Source organism: Rhinolophus hipposideros, assembly GCF_964194185.1.
Source record: "Rhinolophus hipposideros genome assembly, chromosome: 4".
Taxonomy (NCBI): Eukaryota; Metazoa; Chordata; class Mammalia; order Chiroptera; family Rhinolophidae; genus Rhinolophus; species Rhinolophus hipposideros.
This window is the reverse complement of record NC_138050.1, coordinates 33,214,835-33,231,472: the sequence shown is the minus strand read 5'-3', so window position 1 is coordinate 33,231,472 and position 16,638 is coordinate 33,214,835.

Here is a 16,638-nt window from a genome sequence, read left to right as displayed (position 1 = left end):
TTTACTTTTGTGAGATATAAATTATCCACTCATGTGGAAAGCCCGACTATGATGTTTTCCACTATTGTCTCCATGGAATATGACTTATAAGGGCAAACAACCATGCTTGTGTCTGTCTGAAATCCCTCCTTGGTACCCATTAGAATATTCTGCACAAAGAGCCTGCTTCAAACATACCAGCTGTATGTTCACTTTATGGTGTGTACATAGTAAGTATTGAGTTAATGACTATCTGAATCCTCTATATTTTGTTGTTCAACTCTTTTTGCATTCTTCTAATATATCTAGGTAAAGATGCATAACTATATTAATATAAATTTTCTATTTTCAATGTGTTCTGTAATGTCTACTGCTGTTCATTCTGCATGTATTTATTTATTGAAGGCCCAGAGTACATAATACTGTTCTTTTTAAAAAATTAGTATTAAAGTTTATTGGAGTGACAATTGTTAGTTAAGTTGCATAGGTTTCAAGTGTACCATTCTGTATTACATCATCTATATATCACATTGTGTGTTCACCACCCAGAGTCAGTTCTCCTTCCATCACCATATATTTGCCCCCCCTTTACCCGCTTTGTTTTTTAGTTATGTTGACATTTTTTTTGGGGGGGGAAGGTTACTATGGTCCATTCAGCCATTAATCAAAACTGAATGTTGCCCTTAGGAATCTTACATTCTAATACAGGGATAATTTGTTTATACAAACAACAATACAACTTAAGACTTCTAGACAGCTTAAGACTTCTAGAGGTGTGCTCTGGACAGGGGAAACTATATTTCCATTTCTGCCTTTCTATGCAAAGAAACTCATAAGAGAGCCTAAAGATTTTATAATCATTAACAGGAAAGTCACATTTTTTATTTTCTTCCTCTGCATTTACTGCAAAGGTGTGAAATCCTGAGCTAGATAACTATTTATGTAATGGAGCACCTAAATGAATTTTCTGCTATTTAAATGATGTGCTTGCACACTATTTGGAGTAAGGAATAAAAAAACAATTATTTGGCATGAGAAAGTTTAAGAAAACCTGGAGGGTTGAAGATTGATACTTAGAAAGGAGAGAAGGGTGTCAGAAGAAGAAAGTCTCTCCCAAATGATAAAATTCTAAGGCATTAATCAATGGCAGGGACTGTAAGAAATTATCTCTTGCACGTAAATGGCCCATGAGTTCTTAGGATGGCAATATTCTTATCTCAGTTGTTGGTAATTGATTAACATTCTGAAATCCCTCCTATTAAATTGAAATTTTAGAAAAATCTGAGTACTCCATCCTTGTGATAGTGGGCTTTTTGGGGAATGGAAGCATTTAAGATCTGGTGTGTTAGGATATAGTACAGAAAAAGAACACAACAGTCATCAGACTGGATCAATAATTTAGTGAACAGAAAATTGTGATGGAAGGAAAAAATTACCAGGAAAAATGTAATTTATACCATAGCCTCCACTCCAGAGATTGTGGAAATAAAAATAGATGTCCCACTAGTTATAGAACTAGGGTCTCTGAAGACATAGTACCTGGTTATGAAAGTAAATGACAACCAAGAGACCTTAAGGGAAATGTGAGTTGTGAGAATAAATATCTGGGTTACTATATAAGTAATTTCAAAAATTCCAAACGGAACTCAAAATGTATTCAGGTGACAATAGCAGTCTGAAGATAACCCTTAATGGAGTGTGTGCTCAGTGGTTATTGACTGTGGCTGCTGCTGCCGATATTCCCTGGAACTCTTCCTTTTCAGGAATATTATCTTCTGATCTATTTTCAAGGCTCACTTTACCAGTTAAGAAACTTATTTTTCTCTGACTTTGGTGCAAATTATTACAACACCACCAGTTTCCAAGGTATGCAAAATCTGTTCTTCATAGACAAATGGATAATAAATTATTTTGTTTCTAATCAACAAATCCAGATATCAAAATTCTAAAATTTAACATAATTTAAATATTGTAGGCAACACATTGTGTGCATATTTGCTACATATACTACTAAATTCTCCATTCTAAATTTTTACTGAGTTTGCATACTTACCTAACTCAGATTTGTTTGAAAGAACTGAAACCACTGACTGAAACATTTTAGCACAGTGGAATACATATATGGCCAAATATTATAAATATAAATATATAAAAACAAAAAGAGTGCTTATTAGCATTCTTTAAGGAAAGGGGGCTCTGTAAAATCGTGGTAGCATCTATATTCTCTTACCATCTATATAAGTCCTTACAAATACTTTTAAAGATTCTTAAGGAAAAATCTGTCTCAATTCCATATATTCATAGTTAAGTAATTTTATAATTTCAAAAAACGTTTTAGTTGCTACTATTGCCATTCATTTTGTCATGCATATTTTACCTCTTGTATTTTATACTACGACCTTCTGAGGTACATACCCATTACTGATGAGGGAACAGAAGCACAGAGGGGCGAGTCACTCGCCCACATCAGCATATAATGCACAGCGGACCTATATTTGACCACAGGCAAACTCACTCCAAAGTTTATACTTTTATCCACCATTTTTGGTAGCCACGCAATTATGAATTATTATAGATTTATTTTCACAAGTAATATTACGTATCAGTTCACTTCAGCAAATATTTAATGCGTGCCTGGCTCTGTTCTTTTGTGGTGATGAAAAGACGTGTAATGATAGCCGTTGCCACAAGCACTCTCTCGTACCCTTTCTGCTAACCAGCATTTCTGTCAGAACAATCAACTATACTCCTGTTACGTGTATTCCTGACTTAGAAGTGTCTATGGTTGAGCCATATGAGGGCATGTGACTAAACTAAAGATATAATGGTTCAAGAATGTGTCTGGGTTTTTTTGCATAATAATTAATGACAGCATTACTTAACTAATAGTAGCTCTTAACTCTGCTAGATTTCTGTCACGTTCCTGATATCCAGTCATTTACTAAAATCATCCCTGGGAAGGTGGAATGATTGATCTGATTGAAAAATGTGGATAAATGATGCATTCGTTGTTCATCCCTTCCAGCTTTCTGGGGAATGAATTGCTGCTGGGGGACTGGGCATTTTTGCTTCTCTAGAGACTGTGTTCCTTGAGAGGTGGAAGGGCTGCAAGGGCAGGGTGGAGAAATGGTCTTCAACCATGTCTTCCGACATGGCCTTTCTCAGTCTGTGGATGAAAAGGGAGAATTTGTGTTGGGAAACTCACAGCCATTTACTAGGAGAAGAATTCTCTTCTCCAAAAAGGAACAGGCAACTGATGAGTAAATATCTAGAACATCATTACCTAGGAAAACATTTAAAATTTGCATATATATATATATATATATATATATATATATATATATATATATATATATGGAGAGAGAGAGAGAGAGAGAGAGAGAGAGAGAGAGAGAGAGAGAGAGAGAGAGCCAAAAACGTATGCACATTTTAAGAAAGGAAAAAGAAAACTGTATTAAAATTTCACTGATGGCAACTACTTTGAGCACCTCTTGCAATTTCTGAAGTCAAATGTGACTTGTATTCATCTTTTGTTATCGGCATATATTGAGTATTGCAATTTTAATACAGTTGTTTCCTTTCTTAAAAGGTGTGTACATTTTTTGTCATCCTCTGTGTGTGTCTGTGTATCACCTCAGGCAGTACATATATATATATATATATATATATATATATATATACATACACACACACACACACAAGTGTACATATATGTACACATATATGTATGTGTGTGTATAGATAGATGGATAGTCCTAAAGAACAGTATTCAAACTCTTACTTGTTGTTTTTTTCTTTCTAATAATTGCAGTGCCTAAAAATTTTCACTTTCTTGCCTAGAATCATTTGCTATACTCTAACTACACTCTGATATCGTTTAGAAATAGAGATCTTAAATTGCTGGGGACATCAGTTATAGGAAACATATTTCTTAAATAAAAGTAATAATTCCATTTTTGTCACCTATATTATATTTGACTCTCATGGTCGAACTTCCCCAAGAGATAAACCTACCTCTATATCTAGTCGGCTTTCAGCATTAGTGCATTTATTTAAATTTTAGTATCAATATTGTAACTATGTTATAAAGTTTATAACTCATAGCTTTTTAGTACAGTCATATAGAACCAAAAGCAGTATCATAATTGCATAAGGGGACATTAAGTTAGCTGGCTAGGGTGAAAATGTGCTTGAATGAGCCTAGAGCACACTCTGTGGCAAGTGAAGGTATGCTGCAAGGCCAAGGGGACTTGGTACTTTATCCAGCTGGCCTGACGCTTGTGTGACTCAAGTGAGGTGATATTAGCAGGACTTAGGAAATTTATATTTCAGTACATAGCAGCCATGAAGCTTCATTGCAGATATACTGATATTTGGCCCCTTTTACAAAACTGGAAATGCAGATGAGCAACATTTAATTCACCACTGATTTATATAGGAGTTATTACCTATATAACATCTGTACTCCCAACACAAGCTGATTTAATTGGCCCTGATTTCCTGGTAATCATATATCGACCTGGAAAGGACGAAGTACTTTTTTCTCTCTTACTTTCCTGAGAAGAAGAACAACCACCCAATCCCTCAGTTTGAATTTACTGCACTTTCACCTAAGGCAGCTTTTGAGAGTAGCTTTCTAAAGAATTGAAAGATGAAGAGAACTTTAGTTGGGTGATCACTCTCGGGGAAATAAAATTCTAGCATTTTTGCTTCTGAAGCTTGTTTACTAGACAATGAAACACAAAAACTGAGCAAAGATAAAGTCCCATGTGCAGTGAGGCTATGTGGAAATAGAAGGTGTTTAATTACTGAAAAGACCAACCATGTCATTTTCTTCTTTTCTCTGCAAATACAGGGTTGTTCCCTTTGGTATAATTTTTTTTCACTGTCCAGTCCAGACTTAAATGGTACCAGATGTTAGCTGTCCAGCGATATTTTGCTCATTTCTCAGCTCTTTTTTCCCATTTCAAGAAAACTCTTCATTTCTTCCTAAAAGATGAAGCAAAATTTAACAAATTATTGTTGACTACAGCAAATCATGAATTAATGTTAATATGTTCTGTACCAATTGTTAAAGAAATATTTATTAATATTAATATGTATTAAATGGCTACTCTGGACAGGACACTAAACCAGACTCAATTTGATACCAAACTAGTAACATAGCAGTTTCAAACATTTCCAGCATTAATAAATTTATATAAAGAAAAAAATTATATATACTTTTATATCTATATATCTATATCTATATCTATTTACACATATGTATTTTGTTATTTTTTAAATTTTTATTGAATGTATTGGGGTACATTGTTAATAAAATTATATAGGTTTCAAGTGTACAATTTTATAATACATCATCTGTATATTGCATTGTGTGTTTACCACCAGGAGTCAGTTCTCTTTCCATCACCATGTATTTGACACCCTTTACCCTCTTCAACCATCCCCTGCCCTTACCCTCTGGTAACCGTTAAATTGTTGTCTGTATCTATGAGTTTTTGTTTGTTTTTCTTGTTCATTTGTTGCTTTCAGTTATTTATTTATTTACTTATTTACTTATTTATTTTCATTAAAGTTCATTGGGGTGACAATTGTTAGTAAAGTTACATAGGTTTCAAGTGTACAATTCTGTAATACATTATCTATATATCACATTGTGTGTTCACCCCCCCAGAGTCCTCCTTCCATCACCATATATTTGCTCCCGTTTACCCTCATCTACTACCTTCCTCCCCCTTTTCCCTCTGGTAACCACTAATCTGTTGTCTGTCTATGAGTTTTTGTGTCTTTGTGTTATTCGTTTGTTGTTTTCAGTTTTATATCCGACATATGAGTGAAATCATATGGTTCCTGACTTTTTCTGTCTTACCTATTTCTTACCTTAGTATGTTAAATTCAAGATCCATCCTTATTGTCACAAATGGCAATACTTCATCTTTTCTTATGGCTGAGTAATATTCCATTTTATATATATGTGGTATATATATATAAGTGGTATATATATGTGGTATCTCTCTCTCTCTCCATCTCTCTCTCTCTCTCTCCATCTCTCTCTCTCTCTCTCTGTGGTATATATATATATACCACATATATATATATATGTGTATATATATATATATATATATATATATATATATATATATATAATCTTCAAGCACACACATATATATACCACATCTTCTTTATCCAATCATCAATGGAAGGACACTTCAGTTGTTTCCATGTCATCACATCTTTGGTTATTTTCTATAAATTTTATCTTGTATAAGTCAAACTGACAGAATGTTTGACCTCAATGTTTCCATATAAAGCAGTCATTACTGTGTGGTGACCATTTCTTTCCTTAGTTGGTAAGAGGATACTTTAGCTTGGGACAGGCGTTCTGAAGCAAAGTGGGGAGAATCCACAAAGTGTAAATTGAGCCTAAAATTTACGAAGGTGTCAGTCATCAATATGATTCTGAATTTAATTATTTGGTAAATTCATGTGCTCTGCCTTGAGGACACGGTATACAGCCACGCATGAGGCAATCAATATGACAGTATAATTGGCAGGAAACAGGTCAAGGTAGTGTTTAAGAGCACAGGTTTTAGAGGAAATGAGAACTGCCCAAGGAGTAGTTCATTAGAGTAAGTATATGAAGCAGATTCACATTGGACCTGTGGAGGTTATGAACAGGATGAAGTGAATAGTTGGTTAGCATAGGGCAATGGCTGTAGTAGTTTCCTTGGGCTGCCATAACAAAGTACCATAGGCCGGGTGGTTTAAAACAACAGAAATTTATATCCTCACAGTTTTGGAGGCTAGAAATCTGAGATCAAGGTGTCAGCAGGTTTTATTTCTCCTGGGGACTCTTTCTGTAGCTTACAGATGGCTGGTTTATTAGTGTGTCGTCAAAATGGTCCTTTCTCTGTGTGTGCACATTCCTGGTGTCTCTTTTTGGGTCTACATTCCTTCTGCTTATAAGGTCACCAGCTAGATTGGATTAGGGCCCATCTAAACAGACTCATTTTAACTTAATCACCTTTTAAAAGGCTCTTCAAGCACAATCACATTCTTAGGTATTAGGAGTCAGGACTTCAACATTCAAGTTTAGGGAATGCATACTTTGGCCCATAACAGAGGCCATAAGTCTGACTAGAAATCAGACATCACAGTGGATGCCAGCATGGGAAACAGAGCCTCCGCCTGTCTGTCTAGACTATGTCTTGTAAGCTCCATGGAGTAGAGCTACCATGAGAATGAAAGCATTTTGAGATGCTAAATTCACTGGAAAAAAAAAAACTGAAATGACTATGATCGCCCTGAATTAAGTAAGATTGATTTCTACCATCTGAAAAACATAGTTATTATGTGCAGCTCTAAGAAAACAAAACCAAAAAAGTAGCTTTTCCCTGGCTTGTGTCTGTGACTTGGATTATACCTGATACATCCATACCTCTTACAGTGCTTTGCCATATCATGATACTGGGCTAAAATAACTGAAAGAGACTTAGGCTAATTTAAGAAGAAGCAATGCATTAAAAAGTTTTAGGGAGCTCATAGAATTAATAGATGGCTGCCAGAGAAGAGATAGGAATACCAAGAACCAAGGAGCTCCAGAAAGGCAAGAAGCAGAGAGACAGGAGGCTAAGAACAATGGTTTAGTCTGGGTGAATGACTTCTAGCCATTCTCCTAGTCCTCGCATCACTTGCTCCCAATACAAAAGTGTGTGCTTATTTCCTGTGAGGTACTGAAATTAGGAGAGAAACATCTGGCCCTTTGGCTTTGTACTGGAAGACAATCTCTTGCAATTTTCTTCAGTTCAAAGCTAGATCCAATAGGCCAAGTTTATTGCTCAATAAGAAATAGGGATGCTATTTTAGAGGAAGAGCAGGAGCTAAGAAACCAAAATATGACATCACCCACCATGCTGGCACATTAAAATCACCAAATATAACAGTTGTTGCTTTTTCTCTAATAAATATTATTGAGTACTATCAATTCCAAAAATTCCCCAGGGAAGTAGGGAAAGGGAAGGTCAGTGTAGTCCAAGCTACTATGATTGGATAGAGTTTAATGAAGGATGTTACAGGTGAGCAGATCCTGAAGTCACAGAATTTGATTAACTAGAAAATGAGATACAGCCTATTCTAGGGAGGAATAGTATGATCACAGGTAGGTGGAGGGAAGGGAGCATGACTGGTGCTGAGTGAATATGGTTGCCTGAACTGACTGAGGGCCCCTTCTGGAAGGTTGTGACAGACCAGCTTGGATACTTCTCGAGGGTGCTGCATATAGAAACTTTTTTGTTTTCAAAAGGAAAGGTTGATTTATCAGGTAAAAGGAAGCCATTGCAGGTTCTTGAGCAGAGATTTCCCAGTGGTCCCACATCTCCTTTGCTTGAAGTTTAGGGCAGAACAGCAGAAGTTGTTCAGGGACCTGGGAACTTTGTCATCAATTTTCCTTTTAGCTACTGTTAAGTGGTTCTCCTATACCTAATATTTCCTTTCCTTTGGAAATTTTGTTAGTGCTCTTCTTTCTTCATATTTTTTCCTTCCAAGTTAAAGAAAAAAAAATCACATCTGCTGTTTATTTCTGTTTTTAAAACAATTTGAAAAAAGTTTTATTCCATCATAGCATAGAAAATAAACTTTTGAAAAATTTTTCCTGATGCAAGCTAGTTTTGATTCAGAGCTGGCAAGTGTTTTTGATACCAAACAGAAACAGTACAAACATGAGCAAGGTAGCTGGGATAACTTTTGGTACTCTAAGGTTTGCACAAAACATCGATTTGTGAAATCCATGTTGATGTAAGTGTATTTCTGTGCAAATTTCTTATCTTAGCTTACATCAAGCATTTATTTTCCTACATGCCTTACTTTATGGAATGTTTTGCAGAATTTATTTTTCTCTAAAGTCTTGGATGCATTTGGCTGATTCTTTTTCTATGTGAAGGTCAACAAAGATCCATGAACTTTTTTTTTTTTTCTTGAGAGAGATTTGAATTGAAAATAACAGCAACAAAAGTAGCTTCAATTATTGCCATAACTCCTGCCCTTTGCCTTTCATTTCCCCTTCATAGTATCTTACATGCATCTTAGTAAGGTATTGAACTGGAGTACTGAGCAGGCAGGAAACTACTGAGCAGGCAGGGAACTACTGGAGCAGAAAGCATGGAATGGGTTGGGAATGAACGATGCCTCCAATGAAGAAAGTAGCACTACATCCATACCCTTTTGCAATGTGAGGCTGATGCTTCTACCATTAGGAGCTGGGGGTTATTGCTGAACTCCTTGATATGAGGCTGGCCTTCTGATTGATTTTGATCAGTAGAATGTGGTGGAAGAGCTATGTGGAGGAGACTGAGGTTCCTTCCCCAAACAACCAACACCACATATTGCCAGACAAGTGAAGGGAGCCATAATGGATTCCTCAGCTTCTCAAGGCCCCAGATGACCACAGCTGCATGACTGAACCCTAGTTAGACCAGCAGCATGGCTGCCCAGATTGCCAGTGCATAGAATTATGGGAAATCATAAATTGTCACTGTTATGTGTAACAATTGGAGAGGAATTTTGTAGCAGGAGCAATAAATAACTGACACACATGCTTTTATTTAACAAAAAGTTTTCTATTATCTTAATTCTTACTTCAGGATATAAATATATTTATATCCTATATATATATATCCTGAACTAAGAATTAAGATAATGTATATATATTATCTTTATATATAGACATATTATTTTAATATATATATGTATTAAGATAATATATATAAGAATTACGATTATATACATATGTTCCTTTTAATTGTCTCCTATGTACTATGTATCATAGTTAATAGCATGTCAGAGATAAAGCCACTGTCTCTATAGACAGTAGTGTTCGCTCAGGTCATTGTACCTATACAGGGTGATCAAGATTCAATGTTTTAGCCTGGATTTTGTATATCACACTTACAGAACCGATTCACATTATTCAATCTATCTGACAAAAATTGACTATTCAGAATGCTAATTTCTTAAAATAAAATTAATACTACAAAGAGGTTAACATTAATCATCCCTTTTAAGCAGAAAATTCTGATCTCTGAATGGTAATCTGAATGAAAACCCAAAGTAATTCAAGAAGTATAGATGATCATTTTCGATGGTATTCTAGTATTACAGCATCCTGATGCCTCTTCTCCATGATAAACCATAGAATCCGATAGTTCACCCCAGCAGATAGGACCCTCCCAGTCTGGGTAGTGCTGGAAACAGTACAAAACCCTAGCTCTTGAATTGTGCTTTTTAAGACTCCACCTGAGCTAAGACCCCAGATCACATCACCTTGACACTGCTGCAGTGTGATCTCATTTTTTTCCTGGCTGTGCCCTATTAAGAGAGATTTGAAAAAAAAAAAATTGCTAGTAGCACATTTATCAACACATGTTTTTGCTTAAGTTACCCCAATCTTTTCCCCAAATTTTGTAGCATGTCACTATATTCCTCTAATGTTCCAAGTAAATTTCCCACAAATCTCTGAGCCACTTTTATATCTTTGACGCATCTTTAAATTTGATTTAATTATTTACATTCTTTCTGAATACTTGCAAACCAAGACCTTATTTATTAGGAGCTCAAGGTCATTAATAGTAATACTTTAACACATTGTTGTTATATAATAAGCTAAGTTACCATTTTAAAAGAGATATGGCTGTAAACGATTCCTCTGTACTGATTTCATAGCTCTCTTGTGCAATACAGAATTACTGGATATATTTACCTCCTTGGAGAACTGATATTTAAGATACCAAATTAAGCTTTGTTCCTCAAAATTAATGCCTTTGCTTATTTTTGCACATTCTCAATTTTTTACAATTCTTATAGTCCTATCAATAAAACCATCCCACCAACTCTCCTCTCACTCCCCACCAAAACAAAAATAAATAAATGAAGTAACCAGTTGAAATGAGGAAGGCATGATGGCAGTTTAGCAAAATTTTTATCAAGCAGTGTACTAGTAAATTTCTTACTTAAATAATGTGCCAGATTTCTTAAAAACTTCAAATGTAATTTATACAAGTAGTATGAAAAATAAAGGTTCTTGATCACCCTTTCACCTTCATAATTTTATTTACATTTTATTTTATTTTTTATTAGTTTCAGGTGTACAAAACAATGTAATAGTTAGACATTTATCATTTATACCCCTCATAAAGTGATACCCCTCTGACATCTCATTAAGCCCCGTTACATTTCCACTGTCTCTATTCCTTATGCTTGTAATCCTTTTCATATATATATATATATGTATATATATATATATATATATATATATATATATATGAAAATATATGTATATTCTACCCCTGGTGTTGAGAAATACGTCTAATATCCATCATGGAAGCTGAAATAGGCCACCCCATATTTTCTTTCTCTTTGATCTTTTTGTGAACAGGAATATCATGGTATTTTTTTTTAAGAAATGGGTATATAGAAATGACATTTTTAGCATGTCTTACCTGGCCTTCATTTATAGCTATTATGTATAATGTCTGTTATGATTAGTTTTTTTAACGTGCCGGCCTATTTTAATATACTGACTTGTCTATGAGCTACTTGGGTATTGAGTCTTATTAACTATGTCATTATAACTCCAATAATAACACTAACATGGCTAATAATAGCAATATATAAGTAGATCCTATTCATTCCATTTTTACTTTGTTCTAGGTATGATGCTAGATATTTCTTATGCATATTTCATTTAACCCTTATAACCATTATGCGAAGCAGCTATTATCCATATTTTACAGATGATAGAAAAGAGTTTCATACAATTAACTTGTTCAAAGTCATGTTTGCTAAAGAAATGTTCTGTCAGTGAATATGCATTCTGTGGTTTTTATAAGTAACAGTAGCAGTGGGAGTGGCAGCACCATGCTCTCTCCTTTCCCTGCTCTCCATTACATTGTTTGCATCGTAAGGTCCTCTTGCTCATATTCTATCTGAGCACTCATGAAGTGGTCATTCATTATTAATACAATGCTAAGGAATAAACACAGAGGGTTAGTATGATCCATGACTTTAGCCCCTTTCTTAGAAGATAACATCTGTAAGTCAGGGGCTTTCTACATATGGGAAACCATCAAGTGCAGAAGTATTATACAGAGGTTTTACTGTACTTTGTAATAATTTACAACATTTGCTCGAGTGCATATCCTACATGGAAGAGCAATTGCACAGGTAATAAACTACATATCTGAGAACACAGAATACATAACATCCAGCCTTTTCATGCACACTTGGTTTCTCTTGATTTATTAATAACTTTCTTATATTTGAGTGATTTTTCTTAGTATGCATTGCTTTATATATGTGTGTGTGTGTGTGTGTGTGTGTGTGTGTGTATCACTATGGCATGACCTAAGCCAAACAGTTGCTATATTAAAATTGTCTCATGATACTTCTTAATCTTACATTTGCTAGCATATAAGAGGTTCTGTGTTATAGCCTACAATATATTTAAGCAATAGAGAAGAAAGATGAAAGCAGAAACATACAAAAAGGACATTGAAAATCTGATTAAGAAGTGAAAATGTAGGGACACAGGTACCAATTTATTCTCCTCTCTTGTGACTAGTTATAAGCACACCATGTAATTTTTTAAGCAGAAAATAACACTTCTACAAAGCTGTTCTCAACATTATATCAAATACCATACAAATCTGAATACAATAGTTCTTCAAATGACAGGTGATAAATTATAACACAACATGTAAAACATTTTTTAAAGTTATGTAAAATACAACTGGCTGAGGGACCAAATTCACTAGCATTCTCAGTTTATAAGCTAACTTGTTTATCTTTGTAGTTTAATTACATGAAGTTGTTTTCACCAATCAATGTGAATAAATTCTCATCTCAGTTTGACATTAAATCTGTTTTTAATTGTGTTTGTTCTTAGAAGCTTCTTCACTGGGTGAAAGTAAGAAATGGTGAAGGCTCTACGTAACTGAGACCACGTTAACATATGATTTTGAATAAATTATAAGTGCTGATTCACTTTCACTGCTTAACAATTTGATTTGTTACAGTTAGTCCTATAGGTGAGATAGCCAGGTATGTTTTTAATAATTCATGTGAATGGAAAAACTAGTATTTCACATTTATAAGCATCAAATACATACAATTTGTTGACTCTTTTTAACTTACATATAGTGCTCTTAATTCTCAAAATGACATGCTGAGGAATAAATATGGTTACTCTCCTTTTACAGATGTGGAAAAAAATGGCCAGAATAGTTCAGTGAATTGCCAAAAATATCAGTGAATAAACATTGTAACTGGGATTTCAACCCAAGTCTGGGTTTGAAGTCCATTCCCTTTCTAATATATCATTCTACTTCCTGATTTATAGTAAATTGGAACAACCAAGTCTTTTTATTTAAAATGTTATCTAATATATGATTTTGGTCCTTAATAAATTATGAAACAATTAATCACTATCCGTTAATAGTCATAGTCTGAAGAGAGAGTTAAACCAACAAAAAAAACTCTTTTCTATCATTGCTAGTACCCACATGGATGTAATAGGTCAAAAAACTATGCAACTAATTTCTCAAAACTCGTCAGATATTTCAGAATATCTTATGACTTGTATACAGTTGAGCCCTTCTATTGCAGAGCTAGTAATACCTGCTATAGGAAAGGATTGTTTGGTCATCTGAAAGCTCAAAATGGACAATTTAAGTCTTTCTTATACTAGGATATAATATGTGATTAAAACTCTAGCAAAACAAAGCATAAGTATCGCAGAGTAATGTATGACAAGAGAATTTCCTCCTGGCATTCTTTAGAGGAAATTGAAAGTCAGGAAAAACTAACACTAGACAAGAGAAGTAATATTCCATATGTAATCATATTTCAATGTTCAGCTTTGTACAATGATCTCTCTCTGTGTAATTCAAAAAATACATTTTTTTATGTAATCAAGAATTGTTTTAGTAACACAGTTTTGTAATAGGGTTGTTTTCTTTAAAGATTTCTGTCTGTTTTTGATACATACAAATATGACGGTAAATAACAGAATTATTGCCAAGAATTAGAATTTCTTTAGTGTTCAAATTTTCATCACACTGTGCCCAGTCTTAGAAACGAGAGGCTATTCCTTATGTACAATGGGGACCACCTTCTTCTTTAAGAGGAAATAGGTTTAACAAGTAGATTCTTTAAGGTCTGTCCAAATATACAATTTTATGTTTTTATTCCTCCAGTAGTAAAAGTTGGTTTGTTCATTGGGAGACTGTAGGGACACACCTGTCCAGGTGTTCTTGTAGGGAGAATAGAAGGGCAGTGAGGAGTGGGCCCTTGGAGGTCTGTATTTACTCCTACAATAGCCACTAAAGGAAAAATAGCCTTTGAATAATTTGGACTCTGATTCTCAGTATTTTTTTATAATCTGTGATATGGGAGTTGGAAAACTGACACTGGGGAAGTAAAAAAAAGAGAGAGAAGAATTAGTTGGTATAGGTTTGTGTATATCTGGATAACAGCATCCACTGTTAACAGATAACTGCAGCCAAATCAGAGCATCTGCAACTGTAACGAAGCAGAAGCTGTCTGGTTTAAAGGAATGTACACCTGAGATTCTGTCCCTACTCTGACACTGACCATCCCAAGCAAAGCCATTACCTTCTTTGGAACTAAGGTGCCTCACGTGTAGAAGTGTGTGCAGTAGATAACAGCAAATGCTAGTCTTTTTTATTTTATTTTATTTATTTTATTTTATTTTATTATTTTATTTTATATTTTATTTTATTTTATTTATTTTATTTATTTTATTTTATTTTATATTTTATTTATTTTATTTTATTTTATATTTTATTTTATTTTATTTTATTTTAATTTAATTTTATTTTATTTTATTTTATTTTTGATTCTTAAAAACACTGCACCCCTTGCAAAAGAGTTGGAGTTCAAATTTCAAGGAGATGGAAGCACAGATGACACCAAAAATAATCTGGACTAAAATTATACCAGCCTGATTGAAATCCTCCAGAGAAAAGACGTTTTGTTTTCCATCCTTTTAAAATCTTTTCTCTTATTAAAGCTCTTAGTATAAAGTTAACAGAACTTTCTATTTCAGAGAGAAAAAGGCATAGCCTTTTGTTGGGAATTTTATCAAATGAGCTTTTGTAAACTCTGTAAATTGAGAATGTGGGTGTTCGAATTTATGAGTTAGTACTTGATTTCTTTAGTAAAATTGGTTTAAAAAAATACTTTTACTAAAAAAAAAAAAATGTTTGTAAAACTGGCTTAGAAATGTAGTTGTTTTATATAGAAAGCCAACCTCTATATCCTCTTGAACAGTGAAGGGGGTTTATTGGCTCACAATGAAAAAGTCCAAAGATACATGGACTTTAGTCAAAGTATGAGCAGGGCTGTCTCCATGTTTCTTGATTTCTTGGCATCTCCATGTCTTGCTTGTCATCTTTAAGATGCGGTCCTTTTTTGAATTAATTTTGGGACAGGGTAATTATTATGCTAAGCAAAATAAGTCAGACAGAAAAAGTCAAGAACTATATGACTTCACTGACATGTGGTATATAAAAATGAAAACAACAAAGGAACAAGACAAACAAACAAAGAAACAAAAACTCATAGACATACACAATAGTTGAATGGTTACCAGAGGGTAAGGGGGTAGAGGGATGGTAGATGAGGGTAAAAGGGATCAAATATGTAGTGATGGAAGGAGCACTGACTCTGGGTGGTGAACACACAATGTGATATATAGATGATGTATTACAGAATTGTACACCTGAAACCTATGTAACTTTACTAACCATTATCACCCCAATAAACTTTAATTAAAAAAAAAAATTCCATTTTGTGGTCTTATGATGACTGTCAGCGTTTTCTGCACATCCAATGTGAGAAAATAACCACTGTCCTTGATTAGTGAACAACTGTCCTCAGTTGTTCTCACTGGCCCATCTGAAGGTGCTAAACTTTGAACCAATTTGTGTAGCCACAGTACTGCCTGATCTTTGTTTAGGACTGAGTTAGATAATGAATAACAAAATAATGGTGAACTGATCTTCATGGTCAAAAGTAGAGAGAAACCAGGTTATGCCTTGGACCTGGAGATAAAGTAAATCACACCCAAATTTCCTGACTGCTACAGAAAACAAGCGGAAGTGTGGTAGGGTTGAATGTAGGTTGTAAGATAACCACAGTAACACACTGCAGGATTCCACCATGTTAGGAAACACTATCAAGGGTAGTCAGTTTCCTCATAGGAAACGTGGAAAGCAAACATGAACTCCATGCCTTCACAGAATTAGAGTGATAGAAGGAAATTTAAAGACAGCCTAATCTAATCACACTTTGCAGATGGAGAAACTGAGATTTAAAAAGTTTAGAGAGTTTGACCAAGGGAATATAGCAGAACTGGAGGTAGACTCCACATCACTGACACTAGTCCAACATCCTTTCTAATACCCATTATTCACTTATTTTTTCATTCAATATATAGTGAGCACTGCAGTCTCCAGTGTTGCCTATTGAAAAGTGCCTGGCTTCACAGCTCACTTCTTGTGCCACGTCCACTGTGAAGAACTTGGTAGTCTCCTGTCAAAGATTCCTTCTCCATATTATGCACTCTCATAGCATTTTAAGCCC